The following is a 5,282-nucleotide window of genomic DNA, read 5'->3' on the forward strand; positions in this document are numbered from 1 at the left end:
TGGCAGGGAGCCATGGCGAGGCCCATGCTGACCTTCTGGCTTGGGCTTGCCCAGGACGTGCAGCACCTCGGCGTTGGTGGGGTTCTGGCCCAGGGCCCGCAGCACATCCCCGCACTGCCCGTAGGTGATCTTCAGCTCTCCAGTCGGGGTCCGGTCAAATAACGAAAAGGCCTCTTTGAACTCTGCAGAGAAAAAGCTGGCTGCATCCCTCCAGGCCAAGTGAAGGCGGGGGCTGGGGGCTGATCAGCCTCCACCCGAGCTAAAGAGCAGGTCAGTGTGGTTGATAAACTATTTCAATATTTCCCTCTGGACATCATCCCAGCCCCTCCCTGGATCCCACCTCTACCCCACCTTCTGACAACTAAAGAGGCATCCTGGAGCCGCCACGACCTGTTTCAGCGCTGGGCCTGGGATCTCTTCCATCAATGACCTGTCACATCATTTGAAATCTCTCCTGCCTCGATGCCTCCCATCCACCCAAACTTCCCTCTGCAGGTAAGGTGCCCAGCTGTTGAAAAAGGCAGGGAAGTGAGAAGAGCACTGGCTCAGGAGTCAGGATTCCTGGGTTCTCCTCTTGGCTCTGCCAAGCGGCGCAGAATAAGCCGAGCTGGGTCTCAGTTCCTTGCACACACAAGGGAATAGGGCTCCACCCCACCCTCCCGTCCCAGTGACTGTGAGTGTCAAAGGAGGCAGCAGTGTGTGGAGGCACTTAGCAAAGTGATCAGACCCGTTCAAAAGTCAGCGAATATCAGTACTGCCTGCTCCAGCTGAAAGGGAGCTCCCAGGCTGGACAAGGTGACCTGCTGGAAACAGTTAGCCCACCTTGGCTCTACCACTGACCCGCAGGTGGCCTCACACAAACTCTAACTTCCGTGGACCCTCCGTTTCTTAGCTCAGAGTGAGGATACAGTGTCCACTGTGTGGGCTGCCGGGAGGAGTACAAAGCACTCCAAGCATGGTGTCTGGCACGTGGTTAAGGGAATCAAGTAACAGTGGTTATTATGACATTTCCTAGCTCTGGAGCCAGACTCCAAGAAGGTACCAGGGCAGGTGTCCAAGGGGCAAGGCTGAATGAAGGCACTCCTGGGCCCTTTGCAAAGAACCTTAATTCCTCAGCAACTTGGATTCAACCAACTAATTACTGGGGATAACTTGGACTGGGTAGGCATTGAAGTTACCTTATGCTATCTGCAAAGAAATGGTTTACTAAGCAGATTAACAATATAAACTTGAGAAGAAGAATGTGTGAACTACTTAGGAAAAAATCTGCTTTTAATCCTCTCTAAGCACTTTAGAAATACTTAATTTCCTTAGAGGCTGCATATGGATTATTTACAAATCATTCCACATATCAAAGCAGGTTCCCCCAGACATTTACCTGCAACTATTCATTAGGCTTTGTATGAATCTCAAAGATATAAAACCGTATGTCTTTCAAATCACTAAACAATTGAGTTCAAGTTCTGTTTCCATCGCTTAGTAGGTGTGTGACCTTGAGCAAATAAATATATAAACATCTTCTCTTCTGTAAATGGCACCTACTTCACAGGGTCCTTAAATTACATTCAAATAAAATGCAGTAATGGATGTAAAACATCTAGAGTAAATTCTCCAACAATGCTGTTAGTAATCTCTTACTGAGTTTAATTCCAATTTTACCACTTAAGTGTGTGATCTTGGTCAAGTCACATAAGCTCACTGAACCTTGCATTCCTCCTCTGTCAGAAGGAATAGCACCGGGGATTTCCCTGGTGGCTCAGTGATTAAGAATCCACCTGCCAATGCAGGGGACACAGGTTCAATCCCTGGGCGGGGAGGATCCCATATGCCGTGGAGCAACTAAGCCCATGTGCCACAACTACTGAGGCTGTGGTCAGGAGCCTATGAGCCACAACGACTGAGCCAACGTGCCACAACTACAGAAGCCCGCATGCCTAGAGCCCAGCACACTGAGTAGCCCCCACTCTCCGCAACTAGAGAAAGCACATTTAAATGTTTTTTTTTAACTTTTAAAGTAATTAGCGTGGCTTCTGGCACAAATTCATTGTTCACTAAATACGGTAGTTGAATCTGAACTCAGACTTTCTGATCCTCTCCTAATTCACTCAGAAGAGTGAGAGCAAACAATAAAAGTAGGAGTCTCCACATAAAAGAAGAGTGATACTTAATAGGCGGATGGAATAGGAGGGAAATAATAGGAACAATGACCTATGATTTGAGCACTTACTGTGGGCCAGGCTCTGAACTGATAACTTTGCATGAACTACCCCATTCATGTTTACAAAGACTTTATGCTATAGCTATTAATATCCTCATTTATAAGCCACTGCAGACTTGACTTCCAGCCAACTATTAAGGAAACCAATTGAGGAAGGAGGAGCAGGAAGAGACCTGCTGTACCAGTGAATGTTCCAGCCTGCTGGGAAGGCTGTATGCACATAAAAACCAAGCGCTGAAGTCTAGGATTTCTACTAGGAGGAAAACAAGGCCAGGGTGATCTCGAGGTATATGAGAGGTGAAGTTCATGGTCCCAGCAAAAACCTTTTCTCAAACATCTGTAGTAGTGAGCTGCCTGCTAGAGCAATGCTGGTGATCCCTTTCCAGAAGGATATGGAAATATGAGAGGGACCAGAGAAGGAAGTCAGGAGTTAGAAACTGGTTCCTGGAACTTCCCTGGTGGCACAGTGGTTAAGAATCGACCTGCCAATGCAGGAGTCATGGGTTCAATCCCTGGTCCGGGAAGATCCCACATGCCTCTGAGCAAATAAGCTCCTGCGCCACAACTACTGAGCCTGTGTGCCACAACTACTGAAGCTCTTGTACCTAGAGCCAGTGCTCCGCAACAAGAGAAGCCACCACAATGAGAAGCCCACACACAGCAATGAAGAGTAGCCCCCACTTGCCACAGCAACAAAGACCCAATAAACTCAATGCAGCCTAATAAATAAATAAATACTTTTTTAAAAAAGGAAAAGAAACTGGTTCCTATGAGGAAAAAAAAAGCATAAAAGGAATTGGGGCCAGGGCTTCCTAGATGGCACAGTGGTTGAGAATCTGCCTGCCAAAGCAGGGGACACAGGTTTGATCCCTGCTCCAGGAAGATCCCACTGCAGAGCAACTAAGCCCATGCGCCACAACTATTGAGCCCATGTGCTGCAACTACTGAAGCCCACGCACCTAGAGCCCATGCTCCGCAACAAGACAAGCCACGGCAATGAGGAGCCTGTGCACCACAACAAAGAGTAGCCCCTGCTCTCTGCAACTAGAGAAAGCCCACATGCAGCAATGAAGACCCAACACAGCCAATAAATAAATAAATAAATTTATATAAAAAAAAGAAAGAAAGAAATTGGGGCCATATCACCTGGAGATCATAAAGCTAGGAAGGGATTTGATAACTATTTCAAATAGATAGAGGGTATCTAGAAGATGCTGAGTAGTGTCACAGAATTTCTAAATTGAAAAGAACCAAATACCCTCACTTTGCAGAGAAGAAAATTCAGGTTTAAAGAAGTGACTTGCCCCAAGTCTCATGGCCAATAGTGGCAGATTTAGGGCTAATATCAAAGTCTCCTGGTTCCAAATAATGTTCTTTTCAGCAAAACAGGAGAAAACCATCTTCAGTTTCACCAAAGAGCAAATGCAGAGATATGGGTAAAAGTAAAGGCAGAAACCATTCTAATCCAACCCAAGGAACATTGCCTTCAAAGTCAGAGGCGTGAAAGGCTAACATGAGTTAGACCCTAGCCCTGAAAATCTTTATGGAGAAGAGAGGCAGACAGCTGTCTCAGCTGGCTTTGACCAGGATTCCCACTTGGGAAGTGAAAATTTTTGATCATTGGTTGATTTTCTAATCCTCGTGGGTACCACTGTTTGTGTATACACTGAGTATCTATTTAACTGAAATGCATTAAATTTTATTTGAAGAATTTCACAGCACTCCAAGCTATTGATGGAAAGTGAGTATCCACAGGGTATTGCAAAAATGGAATCAAGTTCAGTTCACTAGTTTCAAAATGCATCTGCCAGCTCTCATGCCCTATTTGTGGGTAACTGGCATCACTTTTTTTGGAGGGAAACTTGGCAATAACTATTACAATTTAAAACACACATATCTTGGGACTTCCCTGGTGGTGCAGTAGTTAAGAATTCGCCTGCCAGCGCAGGGGACACAGGTTTGATCCCTGGTCCGGGAAGATCCCACATGCCGTGGAGCAACTAAGCCCGTGTGCCACAACTACTGGGCCTGTGCTCTAGAGCCTGTGAGCCACAACTACTGAAGCCTGTATGCCTAGAGCCCATGCTCTGCAACAAGAGAAGCCACCACAATGAGAAGCAAGGCACCGCAACAAAGAGTAGCCCCTGCTCACCGCAACTAGAGAAAGCCTGAGAGCAGCAGCAAAGACCCAACGCAGCCAAAAAAATAAAAAATAAAATGCACATATCCTTTGACTCATTGCTAGGAAAGTCCCCTGGGAAAGCATGACAATTTCCGCCAACTGGAAACAACCTGAAGGTCTATCAATGTGGGCCTGATTGGATTAAAAGGTACTTCCATGTGAGAGAATTTATACAATTATTTAAAAGAATGAGGTAAAACTGTGTTAACTATAAAAAGATAGTTAAATATATTGTTAAATAATATATGCTATGTTGTATATTGTTAAACCCAAATATATATTAAAGAAGAGATTCAGGGCTATATTTACCACATGACAATTTGTGTAAACTTTACACATACATACTGGTATAACATTATATATTTTTGTATATAATGGCTACATAGACCAATGAACAATGATTTTTTGGGGGAGAGGGGATCAGCACGAGAGGAAAGCAGGGGAATATGTTTTTAATTTTCATTATTTTTCAGTAGTATATGATTTTTTTTTACCATGTACATGGATTAGTTTAATTTTTTAAATACGATCTGTGCGTAAAATCAAGGGGTTGGATGCAAGTGACCTCTCAATGTCGTTTCCAGTTCCTATGATTTTATGTCCAGGAGGCATTTGGTGAGGGAAACAGAGGGCTAAGTTGCAATGAGGGTAAGTCCCAGTTGTAAAGCAGGTATCGCATGGTGAAAGCTTTCATTCTCAAAACACCAGACTCCTACAGAAGGGCTGAGGGGGAACAATCATGTTGGAGGGTGGGAGATCTCAAGAACTGTCTTAAAGCTACACTTCATAATAATTATATCAAATTGAGAAAACCAACTGTCTTCATCAAAGATGAAGAAGGGCTGCTGGAGATCACAGGTGGACTAGGGAACCCCCAAGTCA

Source organism: Hippopotamus amphibius, chromosome 17 (assembly GCF_030028045.1).
Source record: "Hippopotamus amphibius kiboko isolate mHipAmp2 chromosome 17, mHipAmp2.hap2, whole genome shotgun sequence".
NCBI classification, from domain to species: domain Eukaryota; kingdom Metazoa; phylum Chordata; class Mammalia; order Artiodactyla; family Hippopotamidae; genus Hippopotamus; species Hippopotamus amphibius.